This window comes from Phacochoerus africanus, chromosome 10 (assembly GCF_016906955.1).
Source record: "Phacochoerus africanus isolate WHEZ1 chromosome 10, ROS_Pafr_v1, whole genome shotgun sequence".
Lineage (NCBI taxonomy): Eukaryota > Metazoa > Chordata > Mammalia > Artiodactyla > Suidae > Phacochoerus > Phacochoerus africanus.
The window spans coordinates 117,844,358-117,859,865 of NC_062553.1; positions in this window are offsets into that span (position 1 = coordinate 117,844,358).

Consider the following 15,508-nt stretch of genomic DNA (forward strand, 5'->3'; position numbering starts at 1 on the left):
GATTGCTATTTTGGGTCCTTTTTCTTCCCTTCCTCTTTCTTTTGTCTTTTCCTGCAATTTGCTAACCATGTTTAGTGTTATGTTTGGCTTGGTTTTTCTCCAATCACAATGCTATGGACTAGAAATAAACTACAAGAAAAAAATAGCAAAAAATACACCCTCTTAGAAGCTAAACAATATGCTACTAAGCAATCAATGGATCAATGAAGAAATCAAAGAGGAAATTAAAAGACAAACAGAGACAAATAACCACAAGATACAACAATCCAAGAATGTATATATGTATGAGTAACTGGGTCACCATGCTGTATAGTAGAAAACTGACAGAACACTGTAAATCAGCTATAATCGGAAAAAAATAAAAATCAGCATACTAAGTAAAAAAATAATAATAAAATAAAATAAAATAAAGATACAACAATCCACAACCTATGGGACACAGCAAAAGCAGTTTGGAGAGGGAAGTTTAAAGCAATAAAATCTTATCTCAGGAAATAATAAAAAATGCAAATAAACAACCTAACCTCCCACCTTAAACATCTAGAGAAGGAAGAATAGACAAAGCCCAAAATTAGTAGAATGAAAGAAATCATAAAGATTAGAGCATAAATTAATAACATAGAGACAAAGAAAACATTTGAGAAGATCAATGAAACCAAAAGTTGGTTCTTTGAAAAAATCAACAAAATTGATAAACCATTATCCAGACTCATCAAGAAAAAAAGGGAGATGGTTCAAATCAATATAATGAGAAATTAAAAAGGAGAAGTAACAACTGACACTGCAAAAATACAAAGGATCATGAGAGACTACTATGAGCAACCATATGCCAATAAAATGGACAACCTAGAAGAAGCAAACAGATTCTTACAAAGGTAAAACCTACCAAGACTGAACCGGGAAGAAAGAGAAACTATGAATAGACCAATCACGAGTACTGAAATTGAAAATGTGATTTAAAAACTTCCAAAAAAACAAAAGTCCAGGACATGATGGCTTCACAACTGGATTCTATGAAACATTCAGAGAAGAGTTAACACCTCTTTTTCTGAAACTTTTCCATAAAATTGCAAAGGAAGAAACACTCCCAAACTCATTCTATGAAGCCACCATTACCCTGGTACCAAAAACCAAACAAAGATACCACCAAAAAAGAAAATTACAGGCCAATATCACTGATGAACATAGATGCAAAAATCCTCAACAAAATAGTAGCAAACCACATACAAATATACATTAAAAAGATCATACACAATGATCAAGTAGGATTTATCCCAGGAATGCAAATATTCTTCAATATCCACAAATCTATGTGATATACCATATCAACAAACTAAAAAATAAAAACCATATGATAATATCAGTAGATGCAGAAAAAGCTTTTGACAAAATTGAACACCCATTCCTAATAAAAATTCCTCAGAGAGTGGGCATAGAGGGGAACTACCTCAATATAATAAACGCCATTTATGACGAACCCACAGCTAACATCATTCTCAGTGGTGAAAAACTGAAAGCATTTCCACTAAGATCAGGAACGAGACAAGGATGTCCTCTTTCATCAGTGTTATTCAACATAGTCTTGGAAGTCCTAACCATGGCAATCAGAGAAGAAAAAGAAATAAAAGGAATCAAAATTGGACAGGAAGAAGTAAAACTATCACTGTTTGCAGATGACATGATTCTATACCCAGGAAATCCTAAAGACACTACCAGAAAACTATTAGAGCTCATCAATGAATTTGGTAAAGTCACAGGATACAAAATTAATATATAGAAATCAGTTGCACTCTATATACTAACAGTGAAAGATCAGAAAGAGAAATTGGGGAAACAATCCCATTTACCACTGCATTAAAAGAATAAAATACCTAGGAATAAACCTACCTAAAGAAACAAAAGACCTGTACTCTGAAAACTATAAGACACTGATGAAAGAAATCAAAGACACAAACAGATGGAAAAATATACCATGCTCTTGGATTGGAAGACTCAATACAGTCAAAATGACAATACTACCTAAGGCAATCAACATATTCAATGCAATCCCTATCAAATTAGCAACGACATTCTTTACAGAACCAGAAAAAAATATTTTAAAATTTGTATGGAAACACAAAAAACCTCAAATAGCCAAGGCAATATTGAAAAGAAAAAATGGAACTGGAGGAATCAGGCTCCCTGACTTCAGATTCTACTACAAAGCTATATATGTATGTACGACTGGGTCACTTTGCTGTACAACAGAAATTGAGAGAACATTGTAAATCAATCATAATAAAAATAAAAGGTAGTAAAATAAAAAATAACGTGCTGAATACTAATATGACATTGGCATATATTATGAAATAAGCACCACTATAAATCTAGTAACCATCATCCCCAACAAAACCATTACAATATTATTAACCATATTCCACTTGCATTGCATTACAGTCCCATGGCTTATCTGTCTTATAACTGGAGGACTGTACTCCTTAATTCCCTTCATCCATGTATCTCACATCTTCTTTACCCATTTATCTATCCATGAATACTTAGCCCCCATATCTTGGCTATTGTAAATAATGGTTTATTGTTACTATTACAAATAATATAAACATCAGGGTGCACATTTATTTTGTAATGAGCATTTTCACTTTCTTTGAAATTTATGGACTATATGGTAGTTCTATTTTTAAATTTTTGAGGAATTTCCATACAGTATTCCATAGTGACTGGACCAATTTGCATTCCCACCAACAATCTATAAGTATTACACCTTTTCTGCACATTTTTGCCAACACTTACTTTTTTGGCTTTTTGATAGCAGTCATTCTAACAGGTGTGAGGTTATATATCATTGTGCTATGGTTTGCATATCCCTGATGACTTGTGATACTGAGCATCTTTCCATGTGCCTGTTGCCACCTGTATGTCTTCTTTAGAAAAATGTCAATTCAGTACATTTGCCCTTTTTTAATCAGGTTTTTTGGGGTTTGTTTGTTTGGGGGGGTTCTTGATGTTGAATTGTATGATTTCTTTGGATTTTAACCCCTTATTGGACATATGTTTGCAAGCATCTTCTTTCATTCACTAGGTAAACTTTTTGCTTTGTTGGTAATTTCCTTTGCTGTGCAAAAGCTCTTTAGTTTGATGTAGTCCCATTTGTTTATTTTTGGTTTTGTTTCCCTTAGCCTAGGAGACATATCCAAAAAACTACTGCTAAGACTGATGTAAAAGTAAAAACTTCCTGTTTTCTTCTAGAATTGTTATGGTTTCAGGTCTTATATCTAAGTCTTTAATCCATTTTGAGTTTATTTTCACATATGGCATGAGAAAGTAGTCCAGTTTGACTCTTTCACATGTGGCTATCCAGTTTCCAAACATCATTTATTGAAGATACTGCCTTTTCCCCACTGTGTATTCTTGCTTTTTTTGTCATAGATAATTGCCTATATAAGTATGGGTTCATTTCTGGACTCTCTATTCTGTTCCAGTGATCTACATGTCTGTTTTTGTGCTGGTGTCATACTGTTTTGATTACTGTAGCTTTGTAGTATAGTTTGAAATCAGGGAGCATAATACCTCCAGCTCTGTTCTTCTTTCACAGGATTGCACTGGCTATTCAGGGTCTTTTGTGTTTATAGGCCAATTCTAAAATTATTTTTCTAGTTCTGTGAAAAATGCCTTTAGTATTTTGATAGGGAATGCACTGAATCTGTCAATTGCCTTTGGTAGTATAGTCATTTTAACAATATCAATGTGGAGTTCCCGTCGTGGCGCAGCAGAAATGAATCCAACTAGGAACCATGAGGTTTCAGGTTTGATCCCTGGCCTCACTCAGTGGGTTAAGGATCTGGCGTTGCCATGAGCTGTGGTGTAGACCAGCAGCTGTAGCTCCAATTTGACCCCTAGTCCAGGAACTTCCTTATGCCGCGGGTGTGGCCCTAAAGAAAAAGAAAAAAAAAATATATATATATATATTAACACTTCCAATCCATGAGAATAGTATATCTTGCCATCTATTTTTTTCATGTTTAATTTTTTTTAATCAGTATCTTACAGCTTTCTGAGTACAGGTCTTTTACTTCCTTAGAATTATTCCTGGGTATTTTATTTTTTGATACCATCATTAAAAATACTTTTCTTAATTTCTCCTTATCTGGCTAGGATTTCCAGTACTACGTTAATTTCTTTCTGTGGCTAAGACTTCCCATACTATGTTGAATAAAAGTGGGAAAGCGGGCTTTCTTTTCTTGCTCCTGATCTTAAAGGAAAGGATTTATTTCTGGGTTCTCTAATTCTTTGCAATTCTTTTTTGAAGAAACAAGACTGTTATTCCTATAGAGTTCTCCACATTCTAGACTTTGCTGATTTTATGTATCTCCATGCTGTCAGTTATCATATTATTATCTCCTATATTTCCTGTAAATGGGTAGAGAAGTCTGTTCAGATTCAGATTGATATATCATCAAGGAAACTTCGTAGTTGATGTTGTGCACATCTATATAATATTTGGCTTTAATTCCTTTATGAGTTTTGTGTTGCTGGGCTAATTATTTCATTAAAACATTTTTAGGAGCAATTGTTGGTTTTGCCTAGATCTATTATTTCTCATTAGAAATTAGAAAATGAGAATATTCTAATTATTTGCTTTTTCTTTATGTATTATCTGGAATGCTTCAATAAAGAAAATTATTTATGTATTACCTGTGTGGCTACCCTAGGGTTCTTCTTACAGGAAAGACAGGTACATGTTGGAAACTTTCCCTTTATTTGCCAAGTTTCAGAATAATGAGTTGGTTCTTTAATTTTCTCCAAAAGTAACGAATGAGGCTTTTTTATTTAAGTATCATGAAGTCATGAAGCTTAACATATCTGTTGTGCTCTAATCTAACACAGTTATTAGTCCTTGTCTGGGAAAACCTCTTTATTTTGACTTCTATGTCATTTTTTTCATAAGTCATAGTGGAATTTTATAGTTCCCTTGGTTTCTGGTATGATAAAATCTTTCAGACTCCTTTTGCACATTTTTCTGCCCTGGACCTGGAAACACTCATTTCCCCAGGAAATCTGGTTTCTTTTTATGGGGAAAGAATTATTTAAAGACCACATCTTGGATATTATAAAGTAATATCACAGGACTTTTTCAACAGACAGGGTTAGGAAACACTTGTTTTAAGAGAAAATATATCATGAGTTCATGTCAGTATCTCCTACCTAAATATTTTTAAGTTTATTTTAATATAATGATTTTTTTTCCATTATAGCTGGTTTTCCAACCTAAATTTAAGATGTTTTCACATGATTTTTTGTTTGTACGTTTATACATCTCTTTTGCTAAAAATATTGGTTCCTAACAGCATTAACATAATTACTTAATAACTACTTTTGAACAATAATATCAATACTATTGCTAACATCGATTGCCAACAAATTTTTAATATTTCTTTGCAGTTCTTTTTCTATTTATGGTGCCTACACTACAGACATTATGTTTTACATCACTTGAAATATTTATTGTCTGTGTAGTTAACCTACCAACTCAATTTGTTTTATTTTGCTCTCAATTTTTAAGAAATGTTTTTTTGTTTGTTTGTTTTATTTTTTGTTTTTTTTGCTTTTTAGGGCCACACCCATTGCACATGGAGGTTCCCAGGCTAGGGTCAAATCGGAGCCATTGCCGCCAGACTATACCACAGCCACAGCAACACCAGATCCAAGTCGAGTCTGTGACCTATACCACAGCTCACAGCAATGCCAGATCCTTAAAGCCCTGAATGAGGCCAGGGATCAAATCTGCAACCTCATGGTTCCTAGTCAGATTAGTTTCCACTGCACCATGAAGGGAACTTTTGTTTTTTTTTTTGTTTTTTTTTTAAATGCCTCCATATTTTAACATGGTTTTTCTAACAGATTTGAAATTCATCCTGTATGGTGTGTATGATTCAAAGAAGAATCAAATTTCATCACTTTCCATATAGCTATTCAGTTATGCCAATATGTCTACATCATTTGTTATAATATCCATCTTCTCAGCAGTGTTTAGATATGTTATTTTATCCTACATCAAATTCTATACGCATTTGGAACTATTCCTTGATTTTTAAAATTGTATGTTACCCTGTTTAATTACACTTAGTTTGTCTATTATGTTAGTCTAATTCTTATAGCAATGATATATGCCAGGACCAGCATTCAGTCATTTCTCTCCTTTTTTAGGGTTTTCCTGGCTATTTTTGCTCGGTGATCTTCCAAATAAAAAATTTAATCTATGATATAGTTCCACTTTTCATCTGGATAACATTAAATGTATAAATTAACTTAAGAAAAGTTGTCATATAGGATATTCAGTCTTTCTAGACAAGAATATGATATGTCTTTCCATTTGTTCAAATGTAACTTTGTGCATTTTGGTGATGTCTAATATTTTTCCTCTTACAAGTTTGAATATTTCTTGTTAAGTTAATGCCTAGATGTTCTATTTCAATTCACTCCATTTTTCATAATAAACAGGATCCTCCTTTCCTATTACACCTTCTAATAGGTGTATTATTCAAAGAATCACATTCTTTGAATGTGACTCAAATTATACATTCATTATGTATAAATATGAATGCTAATTGATTTTGCCCATTGATTAGATAACCTATTATTTTACTAAATATCAGATGAGTCTGAGTTGGTCTAGTTTCCCCTTATAGTGGCTGGAAGAAGTCTAAAGAAACACTGTTTTATTATGTTTGAGAATTCCTATTTTTAGGTTAGGTGGATGTGGCCTAGGGAAACATAGAATCAGAAGAGAAAAATAAGCATCATAAAGAAAGAATAGAAGCCCTGTCAGAAAAAGGAGTTAGCAAAAGAATACCTAGGAAGGCCAGTTTTCTGAAGGAAATGCTCTGTCTTGACAGATCTGTGTTTATGCAGCAACATGCATTTGTCAAATTCATGGAATTGTGCACTTAATATTTTCGCATGTCACTGCATATAAATTTTACCTCATAAGCTGTTAAAAGGAAAGAGTGTCTAGGTTCTTTTCTAATTTCTTGGTTTTTTTATTCTAAATAAATAAACATCCACTCAAAAACATCAAACCAACAAATATAGACAATTAAAATGTTCCGCTCCTCCTCAAGCCTAGTCTCTTCAGAGGAAATCACTGTTAACATTTTGCTTACTGAGAATAATAACTAGATTGCTGATTACTAAGTGTCAACCTGGAGAGTGTCCTCTAGTAATTTGCTGTAGAACTCTATTATTGGCTCCACCCTTTTCAACATTTTTATTGATGATTTGAATAAACACATAAAAAGTATTCTCAAAATTGTGTTTGACACAAATATAAGAGCAATTGTTAACATAGTGACATAATGAAGATCCAAACTATTCCTCATAAGTTTAAGTAAGCTAAAATCAACATGAAAAAAGGTGAAAGTAAAATATAAACTCTGAAACATAAGAATAAATCCTTAATAACTTAGGCATAAGATGAAAAAGAGTAACCATAATTCCCGTAAAAACCACCAAAGAGGTTTTAAACGACCAAAAATACAACATTAAGAAATAATAAGTCATGGTATCTAAAACACAATTCTTCCTTTGTATTGACAGGAAGTTACCATACAGATCATAGTACTCAATACTCACTGTAACCTGACAGCAACCAGACTTATTAATTGGTTTAATTCTGAGCACCAGAACTTAGGAAGAATATTGACAAATAACAGTGTGTCAAGAGGAAAACAAGGACATCAAGTATATGGAAACTACTTTACATAAGACATTAGTTTACATGAACTAAAAACTTACAGTGTTTTACCTGTGGAATCCGTAATTGAATATTTCACGTCTCAAGGGCTGACGTGAAAGAATATAAATAGAATATGTATCACACACAAAAGAAGAATACGATCAATGCACCAAAATTAGTGAAAGGCTGTGCTTATTAGAAATAGACATACTTGGAGTTCCCGTCGTGGCGCAGTGGTTAACGAATCCGACTAGGAACCATGAGGTTGCGGGTTCGGTCCCTGCCCTTGCTCAGTGGGTTAACGATCCGGCGTTGCCGTGAGCTGTGGTGTCGGTTGCAGACGCGGCTTGGATCCCGCGTTGCTGTGGCTCTGGCATAGGCCGGTGGCTACAGCTCCGATTCAACCCCTAGCCGGGGAACCTCCATATGCCGCGGGAGCGGCCCAAGAAATAGCAACAACAACAACAACAACAACAACAAAGACAAAAGACAAAAAAAAAAAAGAAATAGCCATACATAGGAAGTTCCTTTGCGGCACAATGGGTTAAGGATCCAGTGTTGCCACAGGTGTAGTACAGGTCACAACTGCAGCTCAGTTTCAATCCCTGAGCCAGGAACTTCCACATGTTGCAGGTGCAGCAAGGAAAAGAAAGAAAGAAAGAGAGAAAGAAAGAAAGAAAAAGAAAGAAAGGCTTCTACTGTACAAGCCTTGTATTTAAAGAATAAAGAACAATGCACTTTAATTGGGGGAGGGTAACAGCACATCTTTCATTTAACGTGTCTTGTCTTTGCTTCGTTCATCTGAAGGGTGAAAGAAATATTTCATATTTTTACATGTTATTGCCAATATGTCTATTGTTGCAAAGCCTGGTTATGCATAAGCCATCTATCCAATAGTCTGGCAAAAATCCACTATGAGTAAAATTGGTGACACTGAAGAATCACATCCTTTAAGCAAATGGTCCAGGTCAGGAAAGTGGTACCATAGCACATTTGGAAGAATTTGAAGGTGTTTTGGTTGTCCCAATAACTAGAGGATCCTGCTGTCATTTATGGGGTGGGGCTAGAGATAATAAACATACTGCAGAGCACATGAGGTTATTTTTAGAGCAAAAAAATTATTCTTCCCTAAATCCCTGATAGCAGCCATGTTAAGTAACACATGTTTAAACCACGATTGTGTTCACAGCAACTTTGGATACTAGAATATTTGGCTGTATATGCAAAGGAGTGCAATTGTACTCACCTATTATTACTATATGCCCTTAAATGATGTCCAGCACTATCTTGCTGTTTGAATTGAAGTGTTGACTGCCTTGAGTTCTATCCCATAAACTCACCAGGCCAATCCTCATTTGTGCCAGTCAACAGGAGCATGTCCTTGGTGCCAATTTGATGACACACATACCACCTCTCATATGTTCCTTGCAGGGAGATGTGCCCCACTTCTCACCACATCTTATGACACAATTACGGGTTCAGTCTGTCAGACATTTAATAAAATAGTTTCTATTCTCAGTTGTAAATAAAACTCAATGTGCAAAATTTAGGACCATGTTTGTAAGAGATTTGTGGTACATAAGCCTCAGGAAACCAACTGTGAATCAATGACACACAGACCATCAAATTTTGTTTTTACAAATTTACAAGTAACTTTCTCAGCTCTTTCTTTTCACATGCCTTGATTCCCTTTCAAATTTTCACCAAAATGAGTAAAAAAATTCATAAGAATAATAATTTATCAGGAGTATTCAAGTTACTACTTCTTCTGTTATCTAAATCTTTTTCCAAACGAGATGCTGCCAATAGTAATACCCACCATTGGTTAGCTATGCCTTCCTGATTTCCCCTCTCTCCTAGTACATCCAGAGCTAAAATGGCTTGATTGCCCCAGGGTGCTAATTAAATACTTTTTTCAATAACAGATGGTTCAACAGCTGTTGACATTTGATAAATCCTTTTGTTCTTATCCCGGAACATTTGTTTATTCTCAATAAATGCAAAGGAAAGAAATGAAAGAAAACACAAGAGAAAGATCATGAATAAAACTGTTCTTGACAAAACTTTCTAGCTTAACCTATGAGCCATGAAATTAGTGATTGTGCTAAATAAGCTGGAAATTTTACAATGTAAAGAGTCTCACAATGTAGCATGCCCATGTACATAAGGAAATACATAAATTACAAACATAAAGTGCAATTCCTATCAACACTGCAAATAGACCTCCAAAAACAGGGGTTGTCAAACTGAAACCCAAGGGCCAAATCCAGCACATAACCCATTTTTGCATAGCCCAAGAACTAAGAATGGTTTTTACATTTTTCAATGGTTAAAAACAAAAAACAAAAGAGGAGCAATATTTTGATATGTAAAAATTAAATAAATTTATGTTTCTTTGTTTATAAATAAAGCCTTATTGGAATACCACCTCACTATTCATTTACAAATTGCCTATAGTTATATTATGATGGCAGAGTTGATCATTGCTAAGAGGTCATGTGGCTCACAAAGCCTAAAATGGTCTTTAAGAGAGAAAGTAAAGGGTGAAGAGTGTCAGAAAAAGTTTAGTCATGTACATGGATGCTAAGTAAACCCTTTCTGAAAGCAGTACTAATGGTACAGGAGCACTGGACCTGCATTCCACTTCTGGTTCAGGGGCAAATAACTCAGTCTTTTAAGTATAGCTTTGCCCAACTGTTAAACGGAAGTAAGAATATTTAGCTCGCCTTTTAAAAAATAAACCATGTAGTTGAATCATAATATACATAATATATAAACTATGTATATTTTGTATAATATGCATAATATATAAACTCAATTGTACACAAAGTAAACACACTTTTTCAATATCCACAAGTATCAAGAAAAAGAATATTACCAGCACCCTGGAAGTCCCCCTCCAAATGCTCTTCTTCCCTGAAAGAAACAAATATTCTGATTTCTAACACAATTGATATGTTTCATCTGTTTATGAATTTTATTTAAAACAGATCAAACAGTATGTATCATTTTTGTGTCCAAATTTTTGTGTTCAACATCAAATTTGTGTTATGTACCCACATCACTGTATGTAACAGTACATCATTTATTTTACTCTGCATTTCATCATATGAAAATACCATAATTTATTTACTCATTCCACTGTTGATAAGCATTTGCTTGTTTCCACTTTTTTGGCCATTGCAAATACTGCTGCTATGAACATTTTTATGTCTTTTTTGATACACATATGTATGCATTTCTATGTGACATACACATAACTTTGTCTCATCTGTTTACTTATATCCTAAAAAAGTACAAAAGATCATTTTAAAAATTATAATAGTCAGGTTGGAAGTATTAATAGGCAGTACCCAAGCTCCAGTTAAGAAGGAATTGACTTTGTTAGGAATGAAAGGTAAGACTCTGGAAGTATAGGTTGGAGAGAGACAATGAAACCAAGAAATGCCTCCGCACTTTTTATAAGAAAAGTCACCCAAGAACTCTTAAGAAGAGAAATGCTAAACATTCAATATTAAGTTGCATGCATTTTATCATATAAACCACCTTCATTTATTCCCCCCTGAAAAATCAGCTGCCCACACCAATGCCTTTGTTAGCAAATTTATCAAATTGTTTTCTTCATGAACATCAAAGGAAAAGGGAGTTGTTATACATTTGGAGGAATATAGTACAGAATAGGGCAGCGAAATTAGGACGCAGAAAACGTGTGGAGTGTCTAAAATGATTAATGTGTTTTGTTCGTTACAGGCTATGGAAGCACACAAGGATGAATAAGATACAATCCTACCTTGAAGGCTTAAATAACTGGCAATCTATAAAAATTAAATAAATTATTTTTCTTAAAGTTACGTGTCTTTAAACAAGCAAAAAAATCCCTCTCCCTAACAAAATCATTTACGACTGTGTTACCTAGAACAGGAAAAGTCCACCTTTCACATTTATACAAGCTTATTAAATATTGATTCAAGGTTACTTTCAAATTTTTTAACACAAAGACTAGGATAATCTCTGTGAAACTCCTAAACATAGAGTACATTGCTTTTTTACCTTTTAATGTTTTAATTTTAAAATAATTATAGAGTCGCCTGAAATTGGGGGGAGGGGAAAGCATTGTCCCATGTTCACTTCATCTAGTTTTTCCCAGTGATTGCATCTTTCATTGCTATAGTACAGTGCCCAAACCAGGAAAATTACATATCACAACCTACAGAGCTCACACTGATTTCACCAGGTTTATATGTACTTGTATGTATGGAGTTCTATGCAATTTTATCACGTGTGTAAACTTGTGTGACCGCCACCAAGAAGCAGCAGAACTGTTCCATCGCCACAAGGCTCACCAGCCTCTGTATGGCACACCGACTCTATTCCCACCTCCCATTCTTAACAACTGGCAACCACCAATCTGTCTTCTGTTTCCATAATTTTATTGCAATATAAATGGAATTATACATAAATGTAGTTATAAGGTATGTAAGCTTTCGAGATTAGCTTTTTTTTCACTCAGCATAATTACTTTGAGATTCATCCAAGTGATTGAATGGATCACTGGTTCCTTTTTATTACTAGGTCACACTGAATGGTATGAATGTATCATAGTTTGCTTATCCACTCACCTATTGAAGGACCTTAGAATTATTTCCAGCTTTTGGCTATTGCAAGTAAAGGGGCTAAGAACATTCACGTACAGGATTTCGCATGAGCCTGTTTTCACTTCCTTGTGATAAATGCCAAAAGTGCAATTGCTGGGTCAGGCATTTTTAAATAATTTATAACTAGGATATCAGGAAAATGAAACAGAGTCCTGTTCTCAAAGAGTTTACTGCCTACTTGGGAAGTCATATGATGCACTGAGTTATAAGCACTGCCCATGGTTTTATAGGAACACAGAGGATAAAGAAGCAGAGGCTTCTTAGAAAATGGTGTTTGAACTTATTTTGGGGAAAAAAAATAGGAGTTAGTCACAAAAGGAAGGAGAGGCTGAAATATATCAATGGTATTAGTGATGCACAAGAAGGCAAAATATTCAAAAAATATTTAGGGGGAAAAAACATAAGGATGGCTGATTTGTTGGTTGTAGGCTCTGAGCAAGAACAGGAGTTAAAAACAACTTCCAATTTTTTTCTCTTAGATAACTGGGTTGTTGTTGAACTAACTGAAAATTACAATAAAGGAGACAGAGCTAATTTAATGAAAAATACAAGGATAGTTGGGAAATTTTTGATATTTCTGTGGTATGTTCATGTGATGTCCAATAAAGAATCAAATTAATATTTCTAAATCTTAGAAAATACTTTGGTTTAGAGGTATAGAATTGGGAGTTATCAGCCTACAAATGGTAACTAAAACAATGACAGGAGACAGAGAATTAAAAAAGCAGAGGACTTTGAATGAATTCACCAGGAACCACAACATCTAAGAATAAGGAGCTTTGGTAAGGAGACCAAAGAGCACTGGCCAGAAACAAGGGAGTCAGGGAAGGAGTGCATATTAGAATGGAAGGGATCAGAGCTATACAACCAGTACATTATCCACCAGCCCCATGTGGCTACTGGGGATTTGAATAGTGCACCTGAGGAATTAACTGTTTTATTTTAGTTTAAAAACTGATCATGGATTCCATTTTTGGAAAACTTTTAAATGTGTTGAAGACGATTTGAGTTATATGAATCTACTTTTTCAATGTAAATGTCATAAAATATCAACAAGATCAAGTATTTCTAATCAAAATTTAACACCAGAATTATGACATATAGTGAACACAAAATACACCCCTGATTTTGAAGATTTTTGTATGAAGAAAAGACTGTAAAATATTTCATTAAAGTTTTTGCACATTGATTACATGTTGAAATGATAATATTTTGGACACACTTGGTTAACTAAAAAGTTATTAAAGTTAATTTCACTTATTTTTGGAAGTGGTAATAGGTATCATGGTTTATTTCTATTAGGCATAGAGTATTTCAGGAAAGAAGTAATCATTACTCTTGGTAGACAATTCTCCATAGGTCTCATTTTTCTCTAGATCCTGTAAGTAAAGCACGGAGTGCCCTTTATTCCAACACATCTTTTCAAGGATATTTCTAGAAGGAACAGCCTTGGAAAATGAAGATAATGTCTCATTGTAGAGCAAAGAGAAGGCATACTTACTTACTGCTTATTATAAAAGATACAGATTTCTTAAGCTCAGGGTTCCTCTTTTGTAATTTAATCCACTAGGTGTACAGGCATCACTTGACCCTCTTTGCCCTGCCTTGTAGGAACTGGGGTTTAGGAAACCAATGCAAAAATGCTGATACTCTGGCTACTGTTATTATAGAAATAAGTAATAAACTTTTGTTTTTATAAGTAATAAACTTTTCATCCCTGACCCAAAGTCTTAGGTCTTCTACCAGCATCAGTGAAATTGTGGCATGCTAACTTATTACCTTAGAAGAAGGATAAAATCTAAGATCTTTCACAGTTCTCAACAGCCACTGACAATTATATACTGCAGTATAACAAACTGCCCCAAAATTTTGTAGGTTAAAACAACAGTAATTAGACGCATACATCAATGAAATGAAACAGAGTTTAGAAACACACACAAACAAAAAGATCAAATAACTTTTTTACAAAGGTACAAAGGCATTCCAATGTAGTAAAGATAATTTTTTCAATGAATGGTGCTGGCACAAATGACTATGCATATGCCAAAAATGAACATAAACTCATACCTCATACCTTACATAAAAATTAATTCAAATAGACCATAGATATAATTTAAACTCTAAACCTACAAAACTTTAAAAGTATGCATAGGAGAAAACCTTTGTGACCCTGGGTTAGGCCAATAATTCTTAGATATGACACCAAAAGTACAATCCATAACAGAAAAAAATGATACACTGGGCTTCATAAAAATTACAAACATTTGCTTCATGAAAGACATCGTTAAAACCAATCATAAACTGGGAGAGTATATATGTAAATAATATCTGGTAAAGGACTTGTATCTAGGATATATAAAGAACTCTTAGGACTCAAAACTAAGAAAACAACCAACTTTTTAAAAGGGACCAAAATATTTGAACAAATAAACAATTCACATGAAAAAATGGTCATAGGATCAAAAAAATATTTAATTCAAATGGACAAGAGAAAAACAAGATGTAAATATTACTAATAAGCAGTGAAAGGACAGTCAATCCTATCTGCAGTCAGGAAACTGCAAATTGAAACAATAAAATATCCCTTTTCTGTATAAAAGAGAAAAAAATTGAAATATTGATAATGTAGAGTGATGATGAAAGAATGGGGAAATGAACATTCACATATTCTTTTTTTTTTTTTTGTATTTTCTAGGGCCGCTCCTACGGCATATGGAAGTTCCCAGGCTAGGGGTCTAATTGGAGCTGTAGCAGCAGGCCTACCACAGCTCATGGCAAAGCCGGATCCTTAACCCACTGAGCAAGGCCAGGGATCGAACCCGCAACCTCATGGTTCCTACTCGGATTCGTTAACCACTGAGCCACGACGGGAACTCCCATTCACATACTCTTAGTTGTAGCAATAATTGGTACAAATCAGTTAGGAAGCACCTTGGTAGTACTTATTAGAATTCAAAGCAAGCATATCATTTCAACCAACATTTTCACTTCTAGCACTCTATTTCATGAAAATAAAAGCATAATAGTGTAGAGATGTATGGATGGCTTTTGTATTATAAGCTATATTGAAAATTGGCAATAATCTAAAATCCATAAAAGAATGGCTAAAATACAATGTAAT